Source organism: Nematolebias whitei, chromosome 22 (assembly GCF_014905685.2).
Source record: "Nematolebias whitei isolate Nwh7 chromosome 22, NemWhi1, whole genome shotgun sequence".
Classification (NCBI taxonomy): Eukaryota; Metazoa; Chordata; class Actinopteri; order Cyprinodontiformes; family Rivulidae; genus Nematolebias; species Nematolebias whitei.
In genome coordinates, this window is record NC_056519.1 from 11,641,224 (window position 1) to 11,653,440 (window position 12,217).

Here is a 12,217-nt window from a genome sequence, read left to right on the forward strand (position 1 = left end):
CCGATTTACTCATGATGCAGATAGCATCTTGGCTAGCATTAGTCAGACATTTTTTTTTAATGTAGCACACCCCACACTTGCTTTTACAACACACATTTCTTTTCCTCTTACTCATGGTTAACACCATTGTGAACGTGCTTTGTAGTGCTAACAAAGAGGTTTTTTTTTGTTTTGTTTTATTGCATGTGTGTGAACGGATCTTGTGGTCAAACAGATAAAGGCCTATTGAAAGCTAAAGAGGATGCCCAACAGTTGCAGCCTAAATTTCTTGACGACTGAGCTAGTTCGATATGCTGGTAGTTAACGTCATAACCATTCCAGTTTGACTTTTCTAAAATGCAGGGTGAAGCCAGGTAGCTGGGGAGCGCCCAACACATTTTCATTCTTACTCTTTTTGATGCATAAAATTAAACAAGAATTTCAGAGCCAGGATTGCAATCACTGATGCTGCTTCACCAAAATACCCTGAAGCAACTTCTGCAGCGAGTGCGTTTTTGTTAAAGAGAAAGTGAGACTTCAAAAAAAAAGAAGAGCAGATACGAACAGGAGTGGAGCATTTTTATACATCGTGGGGATGTAGAAAAGCAAGAATGGAGACTTTTAGCTGTTGAGAAACTCCCTGCCTCGTCTGCTCTTTGCCATCTGCAAGCGCTCTTGGCCACGCCCACTTCTCCTTTCTGCATGCACAATTGATCAGGTGTAGCAGGAAGTTTATCCTGCAGTATGGGTTGCACAAATGTGCAGCAGGTGCTAAATATTTTTAAATGTATTTTAAATTCAAGTTCCATGCCGATCGTGCGGCTCATCCATCAGTCAGCCAATTGTGTGTCATGTCCAATCTTGTTTTTGAAAAACCGAGATAGAGCGAGTCCACGATAAACGAACCGTGAAGTAGCGAGGCATTACTGTATACAGTATTTACAAAGCCTGGCCAGGCATTTGTCACCAAGCGGATAGAATAGCTTTATATGTGCAAATATTGTTTTATTCTGTCACACTCAGAGTTTTGGTAAATGGTCTCAGAAACAATCAAGATGAGGGCAGACTGTGTGTAAAGATCTTCTCTAAATCATCGTGCTTGCTTGTTTTCTCTGCTTGGATTAATTTTTGTTGTGATAGCTTGCTGTTGTTTTGCTGTCATCTTCGTCACAAGATGTTCTTCGAGTCTTTTTGAGTCCTAGAGGCTAAAATCAGCTCTGCCTGATGCCCTGCATCTAAGAGACGGCAGATTGTTGTCAGAAAACAAACTCAACCTTGGCTGAGTTTTTCTGTCACTCATTCTTCTTCTTCTTCTTTTTTTTTTTTTTGTCTCTGCTCTCGTTAATTGGAGAATTGTGCAAATCTCATGTCGGGGATGACTGTATCGCTTTGAGCTTTATTATGAATTATTTTATTAGTTTGCTTCAAAGGAGCCAAGCTTTCTTGTAATTTTAAAAATTATTTTAGATATTGGGTCTCTATTTTTCCCAGGCCTTTTAAAACTTGGCATATTTTCACATTGTGTGCAAAATGTGTTTTTGTTTGAAATCCAATGAATCTGGACAATTAAATGCATGACTAAAAAATGTTTCGAGTAAATGAATGCTGTATGAAAATTATAGATTTATGATTGTCAAATTGACCTTTTTTTGGTCACTTTAACAGGATTTTTTTTTAAAGGGGCATACAAGTTATGTTTTTGCAGCAAGCTGCTGAATCTAAATTGCATAAAAATACAATACTTTTATTAAGCCAAGATGCATTTTTTGGAGACGCATTGGTTTATTTTGTCAATTAGGAGGGATTTTTTATTTTTTTTTGTTCTTGAATGATTCATAAGCCAGTGTTAAGCGGCTTTACAAAAAAAAAAAAAAAAAGATTTCTGAAAATAATCATGTAGAAGGACTGGAGTAAAACTGAACTGATGCCAAGATTACAAGAAGGTCTGACTCCTTGGAAGAGAAATACAAAGAAATGAGGGTGGCTGGACATTTTTTTTGTTGCACAATATTGTAAAAAAACCCCAAAAAAACCCTCATTTGAGTAAATGATTTGCACTATCTTTGTGCTGAAGTCATGTGAAGACTTGTCCAAATGATGCATGCAGGAACAGCTTGGCTGTAATCCTCTGTATGTCCAAGATGACAGAGCAACTGTTGACATGTGGCAGAATGCTGAGAGTAGAGTTGCATACATCCACACACACTCCCCACATATACACACCCACACACTACAGCCAATCACATTCTCTCACTGGGTGGGCACGACAACTGGAGATCGGGGGGAGTCTGGTTCATCTGGAACTTGTCATTTTTCTGAATGTGCGCCTGTGGTTACGAGGTGCGCTTCCACCCCTGTGAGTCACTTCAATGTGCATATTCAAGGGACCTGTAGGCGTTTGAATTTGAGCACTTTTAGTCTTTGTTTGATAGTCTGATTAAAGTGTAAAGTTTTATTCTGCAGCGTTTTATCAGAAACAGATTGCCACGAGATGGAAATGTCATGGCAGAGGAGCTGATGAGTCCATTTAATCTTTAGGCAAACTATGAAGATGGATAGATGATGGGAGTGGTGGTGAGGAGGAGGAAGGTCACCCAGTAGCTTATCTTTAGAGACTTCGTTAGTCGAGATGGTAGAAGATGGATGAGAGAGAGAAGAGGTGGAGGCAGGTCACCTGGAATGACAGGAATTGTTGAAATGATTTTAGCCACAAATGAGCTTGAAATAATAGGGTTACTGTGTCGATAATCGCTGCTGCTGCTCATAGTTGTTAGTTGGGTAAGTTCTGATGGTTTGTTGCTGGGTAGATTTTATAAACAACCACAATGGTGCAGATGTTTTTGTGATTCATGAACTGAGAGGTAAAAGAGGGGAGAGGTATTAAGGAAAACAAAGAAAGACGATTCCAGTGAGAGGGTAAAGGTTTTCAAGTTGACGGAGGGGGGGTGGAGGTCAAAGTTCAGCTTGTCTTTACAGAGCAGATCACTGGAAGCCTGTATGCGAGGAGGCAAGAGTGCACATGTGGGACTAAGTAAAACTAAAAAAATCACTGATAGGGTTGACAGTATGACAGAGCTTTAGGGCCATGCTAAAAAAAATAATTAAAAGCCATAAAATTACGAGAATAAAGTCGAACGAGATTTTTTTTTTTCTCGAGTCGGATCCAAGACGCAACCTGTCAATCAATCCAGTAGGCGTGTCAACAAATGACCAATCCGAAGCTAAATGCTCCTATAAGTGAGTCGCGACTCGCTGGATCTCTTCAGCCTCTTTCTGGCGTATTTATTGAAGACCTCTAACAGCGCTGTGGTTACCCACTCTGTTGCGAAACCCAATCTGTACTGGTAACTCATTTGCGCATGCACTAAAAGGAATACTTCCAGATCACACGGATCGCCGTTCAATATGCTAGATTAAGGAAAATGTACTGGTATAATTCCGTTTCTGAATAAGAACTGTTTTAATTTTACTTAGAAAAGTATGTGCTGTATCTCCGCCGATTTTCATGTTGCTAATTTACGCCACTCGTATTTCTGTTAAAATCATTGACATATTTACGTCATGGTTTAAATGATATGCAGCTTCACCACTGAGCGGCGCTGTTTCACCATGGGAATAATCGATTCTGTATCTTGCAGGGTTTTTCTCGTTCAGTCCAGACTGGGGGTCAGGTCTAATGTGTCGCATATCATCTTAACCAATGATTTGTAACGGAAATAAGAGTAGCGTAAATTAGCTACATCAAGATCGGTGAAGATAGAGCACGTACTTTTTCAAGTAAATTAAGACAGTTTTTAGTCATAAACGTTGTCGATCTGAAGGGAAATACGAGTGGCATAAATTATCTACATTAAGCTCGGTTGAGAAAGAGTATGTAATTTTCTAAGTAAATTAAGACTGCTTTTATTCATAAACAACCGCGATCTGTGCAACCCGGAAGTACTCTACGGATCGTGCTTCCGTAACAGATTGGGGAATGACGAGCGCCGCACGAACACAGTTTCTCTCACCGAGCGCCGTTTTCAAACGGAAACAAAAACGAAAGTCACGACTTAATGACGTCACGTATATGCATCCCAGAAGCAGCGTACAAAAACACAACAGTAGGTGACGGTACTGGAACACGTTTTGAGTAAGAGCGTCAATAACAGTAAAGTTTAACAAACATTCTTCATTTTACCACAGTTAAAATGCGGTAAACCCTGTGTTATCGTGTTGGAGTTCGGATAATATTACGACTCATTTAGTTTCGGATTGGTCATTTGCTGACACGCCTACTGGACTGATTGACAGGTCACATAGTGGATCCAACTCGTGGAAAAAAATAATTAACAACAGGTGTAAAATAAAATAAAAAGTCTCATACAACTTTATTCTTGTAATACTAAGACTTTATTCAACTTTATTCTCGTAATTTATGCCTTTTAATTATTTTTTTTAGCATGGCCCTAAGTTGGTTTAAAGATGGTAAGAACATGACTCAAGTTCAAGAGGAAATCTGAAACTGGAGAGGGTTAATGGGCAGGAAAATAATGAAAGCAAATAAGAATCTGGACCCTCCCTCCCTCTTTCTTGTCAGTGACCTTTCTTGCTCTGTTGGCTCTGGAAAATCTTAAAATTTCCCTCACAACAGAAGCACATGGCAGATTATCCCCCAGCTCAAACAAGCATACACCCTCTTGAGTGCTGGAAACTGTCTTCAGAGCTCACCCATTTCTATCTAGATGTATGATTTTTTTATTTATTTATTTTAATTTCTTGACCTGTGTCACATTGAAATATGAGTAGTTAACCAAAGGATAAATAAACTCAGATTACTCCAGAGCAGCAGAGCTGAGGTGTAACAGTTTTTCAAGGTTCAGATTTCCCTGACAAAACAGCAAACGGCTGCAGCGTTAAGCCTTTGGCAAAAGCTGCCTCTCCCTGCTAAGAAACTCCCAAATAAAGTGATGGCAACCCCAAAGATGAACAGAAATGCATCATGAAGGGATGGAAGCTGTTGGCATTTTAAATATATTTGGTAAATGTCCTAAATGCCAGCTACAAAAACCTTTGCTTCCTATTTTTTATTGCCATTCAAGACAATGCCATATATGTGCATGTTAAAGGGGGCTTGTGCAGAACTTGAGTGCATGCGTGTTCCCATGCTGCAGCTGCCTCTTGGGGGATTATTAACTCATTTATCTGGCTCAGCTTCATTTGCAATTACCTCAACGGTTTTATTTTAAAACTTGAAGCAGGAAATTGTTTTCCCGCGTTGTTTTATGCGTCTAGATTAACCGAATAACTACTTTCAAAACAACCTGAAAGGGGAATTTATTGCTGGAAGGATTGTGCACAAAATAACCACCAGCCACCCTGCAGATATGCGTACAATCATTACTAGTCAATTACTTTCTTATTTATATACCCTCGAATCACAACACAAGTCGTCTGAGGGCACGATAAGGTCCAGATGCTACATGAACACCACCTCTCATGATGCGGTTATGCTTCTCTAATAAATAGCTGTAAAACAAGAGAATGCTGGTTTTCAGTAGACAAAGCAAGTTTGTTTGCCTTAAAAATAACAGGGATGGAAGCTATTGATGAGATTGTTGGGGCTTGATGTCGGAATGAGAATGTAGCATCATCGTGCCACTAATTATGCTCCTCTGACTTCTGGATATTGTAGAGATGAAAGGAAGAAACAAGGAAAACCTGAGATTCTGTTGCTCATTCCCACAGCTTTATTTTCTCTTTATCCTTCCTCTGCTCATGCTTCGCTTTCTATCTTGTGTCGGTAACCAGCTGTGAGCTGCAAAGGGAGGGAGACGGAGAAGCAGACACTTCCTCGAATGTAAACCATCCTCTTCTTTGGCCACTCGCACTACTTTCTGGTGTAACGTGTGTTTATGTTCCAAACATCAGTGTTTCCTCTAATGTTGAACTCCCAAGGTCAGGCCATCCTGCCTTTTTTATAATTTTATTTTCACACAGAAATATGTTGCATGTCTTTCAGGTCATGTTGTGTTTTTAGTGAGAAGCTGGTGTAATTATGTTAGTGGAGTCACTCCAGAAGAGTTTAAAACATGGCATTTAGCTTTGACCTTCCACCCATGGGAGTGAGGCATTTTAACACACAGATAACTCAAACTTGATAGCTTTAAAGGCTTGAAAATATGTGCCAAGTTTTTTTTTTTGTGTGTGCGTTTGGAATGGATAAAAAAAAAAGATTGACCTTTTCCCCTCCCACTCTGTGTTTATTCAGAAAAACTAGAAGCAAGCGTACTCCCGAGCCCAGACGTTTGGCTGTGTTGGTGGGTGAGTGTGTTCGTGCACATCAGTGTGTTGAACACACTCGAGTGTTTTGGCACCTTCTTCTAAATAAAGTCATGCTGCAAATGAGGCGAGCTGAAAGATGGTGCAAAAAATGCTGCGTCTGGGGGTTTACGTCAGTCGCAACGTGTGTGCGTTTGTGTCAAGTGCGCTTTATGATGATTGAATCTTGATTTAATTGGAAACAGGGGTTGTGTATGTGTATTGTTGACTTGCACCTCATGCATTGTGTGTGTATGTTGATGATGGGGTTGGTTTGGGACAGTAAATGCATCAATCTGATGGTAATTGACTCACTTTGTGATTTATTCCCGTAACTTGCTCCCATATAGAAGCTGAAGGTCTGCACACGAGCCCACGTATTCCATATAGTTTCTAGGAAAGTCTGGATGTTTTAACTTTTAACACAACTAAATACAAGCGTATGCCTGTTTAAAGTTTTTATGTTTCTCCCCCTTTTTTCTGTTTATTGCCAAAAAAGATTTCTAAACAATTCAGACTTTGTGAGTTTAATCACTTTTTCTGGAAACCCGGAGCCACGATTGGCTGACAGCTGCAGATCAGAACCAGAAGATTGAGTCATCGTTTTTAGCCCAAAGTGAGAAATCTCATATCAGACTCTGAAAGTTAAATAGATTAAATGACTGTCGGCAAGGATACTTTACATCCTATGCTTTAATTTATATGAATTCTGAGCCTTGCCTAAGAGCATTTGTAAAGACTTTGTTTTCCTGTGAATGTTTTAGGGGAATTATTCTTGCACAAATTGACAGCCTAAAGAAACAGGAAGCAGTATATGTTTTAGGGCATATAAATGTTAGTGTGATTATGATTTGGAGATTTATAAACTAAATTACCTGATATTTGCTTGAACTAATTGATTAATTTCATTATCGGCTTTTTTCTTTCTTCACTTATGAGGAAATTTGATTAAATTTCGGCTTCGTTTAAACTGCATTTGAATACGACTTAAAAAAGGCACCGCAGAAAAGGTCGAGCTACTGTGACAGCAGGCCTGGGTGCTTATTTATTAAACCTGTGCACCATGAAACGCGTATTAGTGGTGTGTGTGACCTCAGTTTAAAATAGACGACTGTCAGTTGTCTGCATCAGCGTAAATTGATCAGGGGTGCACATTCAGGCTACTTGCTCTACAAAAAAGTGTGTTTTATGTGTGCCTTTTTATATTTGTGTTTAGTCTGCTTTGGCTTTTGTCTGGACCCTGACTCTGCACAGACCATTCTGCTGTGTGTGTGTGTTGAGAATGGCTTTGTACACATGTGAGCGTACTCCAGTTTCTGCCTTTGTGTTCAGCCCTTATTTTGTGTGTTTGAGGAGTGTATTGGGGGTGGGGGGTAGCGCTCCTTGGTTGCATTGTAACCCTCCCAGATTCCCCACATTCCACAGATAACGTGTCATCCCTCAGTAAAAATGGTCTGGAGTTGTGCATTAAAATTTGACACCCATCCCACTTCCTAAATGTGCGTCTCAAGTGTTTATGTTGTGATTTTAAGTGTTCAGTGAACTGTTTGTAAATCTAGATTCACATGTTTTAGCAGATGCATATTATTTTACATGATGTCATCAAGCTGCAATGATCTAACAGCACTCAGAAACACCAATCAATATGCAGACTTTGTTAAATATGGATAAACTCTTTTTTAAAGATTCATCATGTCACTAGTATGAAAGATTTTGAATAGATTTTTCCAATGTAATAAACCAATTTTGTGGATGTTAATCTGTGCTTCCACTTTGAGAGGCAACTGTGTGGTGCAGCTTGTCCCACTAGAGCTACCGTAGTTTCCTGGAGTAGAAGCTTGTTCTAGTAAAGCTGTTTATTACATCTTTTTCATCTTAAGCTGAAGAATGTAGTTAAATAGTTAAAGTTGTCTAGTATTTCCTTTAAAAGTTTGATTTGTGTATAAATTTCCAGTGATAAACAAATTATTTGGATCAACTTTTTTTATGGCATTTTCAGAGTTAAGCTAGCATCCATGCTAATTGTTGGTCAGCAGCTTGCGATTACAGTATTAATGTTTCGACATACAGTGGTGCTTGAAAATTTGTGAACCCTTTAGAATTCCTCATACGTTACAAATATGCAACATTGGACTATTTTACTCAATAAATAAATGACCAAGTATAATATTTTTGTCTCGTTTGTTTTACTGGGCTTTCTTGATCCACCATTTTTTTTAGGATTTGTGTGAAAATCTGATGATGTTTTCAGGTCATATTTCTGCAGAAATGAAGAAAAGTCTAAAGGGTTCACAAACTTTCAAGCACCACTGTACGCTGTTGCACACACTTTATTATTATGCACAAAATATAGAAATCAATGTTTTTGTAAAGTGTCATTTAAATTTCAGGATAATTTGCATTGCATCCATAATAATTGTATAATCATATTACAGCATTTTGACATGTAACTAAATTAAACTGTGATGTCCGTAAAGATTCTCAACCCCACTGTCCACATGAAAACACGGTTTTTCTATAAACAATATTTTTACTTGTCGTTTCCAAGAGTACAGTATGCTAAACATGGCATTCTTCAGGAAATGTCTTTATTTACACAGAAATCCTAAAAACAACATGCTGCTACAAAAATGCACCAAAAACGGGAAACAAGGCATGGAGCATGTGCACAAAGCTAGTGCGCTGGTTTTGAAATGTATAGACAACAAGACGGAGAGGGCGTCCTCGGGCTGCACTAGTAGGTTATATTAGAGGAGGGTTTGTTGCATCGTTTTCCAAAGTTTTCATTTTGAGTGTTTACACAAATACATAAGAAAAGTGTTTACATATTTATTTTCACTGTGGAATAAATAAAAAAAATGTTTGGAGGATTCTTAAATGACATTTAAATGCAAAGCTAATGCAAAAAACAAAACAAAACGGCGTGTTTTTAAAAAAAAAAACGTTCTCATGTGGACAGGCACTGAAAGACAGACGGACGAACATGTTGTTTTTGGTAAATATTAGTAGAGTTCAGCTTAAACCAATTTCTGCTCAAGATAAAAGTGCACTAAACAAACATGGGTTTGAGTTTAACAAGTTTATTTTCTTCTGAATATAGAAATAAAGAACACCAAAATTGAAACTAAGAAGTGTTTAAATACTGTGTGCATCTATTTGCTTTTTTTTTTATATATATATTTTTGTCTCTTTCGTTCTCATTTTGTTTGCTTTTTGTCTCTGGGATCTCCATGACCTTAAATACCGTCTCTGAGGAAGAGAGACTGAAAGAACAAGTAGGACAAGAGGAGAGATGGGATATTTTTCTCATCTTTTACTTCCTCTCATATTGTTCTATAAATAACAACTGAGCAGTTGAGTGTCATTTGCTGGCCATAGCATAATTTTAGCAGAATGAGTGAGAACAGACTTCCGTAATAAACAGGACTTAAGTGTGTCAGATTCTGTTTGAAGAATCTACTTCCGTTAAATTTCTTAGAACTTAAAAAAAACAAAGATGGAGAAATGAAGCATAAGTGTTTTATTTATATTTGTTTGATTAGAGAAAGTTTGATCAGCAGATCAAAACTAGTAAGTAAAGTAAACTGAACTGAATCAAATAGACTTTTTGTCACGTCTTTTGTTCACATCCTTTATCAGCCTGTGAGAGAAAATCTCTGAAACACCACGCTGAGTCAGCGGGAGGTGCATAAAAACGCAGGCAAAAAAAGAATAAAAATCATTGACGCTTTGGCCAGTGAGACGGGAAGTTCTCCCCCTCAGATTAGGAGTCAATCCCTCATAAACCACAGTTGCATGATGTAATTACCACAGACAGAGATTACATTGATGGTATGCAAGGCTCAGTAGCTCTCAAACTGAATAGGGGGGAAAACCCTTTCTGCCTTTCAAAGCTGAGGCTGGGGGCAAGGTTGAACAGCTGCTTGAATCACAACCAATCATTCTTACTGACCCCAGCAGTCTATAGTTTGCTCCAAGTTCTCCATTATATTTAGAGCTTTAAGTCCTGCATACTGAGAACATTTCTGGATGGGTTTCAGATTTTTACAATATATGCATTTTAGTATAAATTAATCCCTGTTGGTTTTGTGAGTATTATAATCTGTCTGTGCCACAGTTATTGTCAGACCAGTCTTCAGATTAGTTAAAGCTGAAGTACACTTTGATGGCATTTGCACTGATACCACTTTTTTTTTTTTAAACGGAGGATAAGCAGCTTTTCAGGCTCCTCAATGACCCTGTAGTGAAAGACTATTAACAGTTTTGGTCATATCCGTTCTCCCCATTTTTTTTCCCTACACCTCATAATCTTGTAAATTGATGCCGCCAGCCTGCCCGACAGGATCGGTTTGCTGTTGGACGGCTCTCCAGCTTGGCTTTCCTGGATTGATAACTCTTATACAGCTCTCATGCTTCTCAATGATGCCCATTTTCATCTTGATGATAGTGGAGGTCTTCAACCTTTTTCCAGGGGTTGTCTGCTGACTTTTTGTTGCTTTTTTAGACGTTTTATCATATTGCTTGTTTTGAACGTGCCAGATTTAGTTGCTCTGGACAACTTTGGTAAGCTTATTCTGCAGTCAGCTTTACTTTTGTTATCTCCGTTCAATTTCAAATACCTAAACATGGCTTCTTCTACTTTTTTTTCTTAGTGGTGTTTATAGGTAATAAGCAAGCAACTTTGTGTTGCATGACATTGCTCCTCTACCACCTGACTGCTCAATTAAGTAGTGAACCATAAGGTGGTATTGAGTACTGTAGTATCAGAACACTTATGAGTACATGAACGTACCTAATACTGTAATGGTCCATCCTTTTTTCTAAGTTTCTGTATTAGAAGACTTTGCCAGATCAGCTGATAGGTTTTTAAATGTCCACATTCCAGTTGCATTTATCTGTAAAACCTTGGAGTAATGAGGTAATACAGGTTGTGGAAATATTATGGTTTAAACTTGGAATCAGCAAGGTAAATTGGTTCCTTTATAGAACTCAGTGTTCTGTTTCATTATATTTGATTGTAAAATGACTCTGTGCAGCTGTCTTTGTGAGGTACCTGGTGTTTGTTGTGCATGCTGACCTGTCCTGAACAGAGCTTTAATGTTTTTAGTATCAAATGTAGAGCAGCAAAAAATTGTTTGATTATTTTATTTTTACAGATAATTGATAATCAGGTTAAAAAAACTTGAATAAGCTGCCAATGCTTAGAAATTACAGCAAAGTATTCAAATGAGTTCTCACTCTTTGTTCTATTTATGTTAATAGACACACATTTTAAAGACATCACAGAGTCATTCAAAGTATTAATGTCTTTAAAGCAAAGTCTCTTTTGAGTCGAAGCTGGCAGGCTTGGCCTAATTTTATTGTTGTGGTGAAAGAAAGCTGATTTTGTTTTCTTGACCATTTTTCTAAAACACCGACTCTACTCATCAGTTGCTATCTCGTCCTAATTGCCTTCTCAGATCTGCCTCACTTGCTAGGTTATTTCTCTTTTGTTGCAACAAACATAATTTTATTTCACTGTAAAACAGTTGGCAAACATTTAGTTCTAACAAGTTAGTACTGAAACTATTTCAAAGATTCTCTGGAAGTTATATAGGAAAACAAATGCCTGAGTGAGAATCATCAGTGAAAATCAGTTTAAACCGGTGTAGTTTTTTAAAAAAAATTTTAATTAGCTTGATAAATAACAGGTTTCACTGTTGGTGTAGAGTTCAGAACTGTCAGTTATATTTCTCGTTTACCCGTTTCAGGTTTTTTATTTTTTTATTTCAGCTAGTTCCTGTGCACTTGTGTTGTTGCAATCAATGGCTGTATAAGTTGTAGCACAAATTCATTCAACCTTTATTTAAACAGGCTAGTCTCATTGAGTCTAACCTGTATACATAAAGGTTGTAAATGTAAAAGAATAAACTATACATTTACGTGGTGATTTTTTATT

General features: G+C 38.0%; 1 protein-coding gene across 1 annotated transcript in view; it reads left to right on the forward strand.

Annotated features, from left to right (window-relative positions):
- The window catches only part of wnk1b (WNK lysine deficient protein kinase 1b), an 84,668-nt gene that overhangs the window by 1,535 nt on the left and 70,916 nt on the right, over positions 1-12,217 (forward strand). The gene's annotated exons all lie outside the window — the stretch shown is intronic.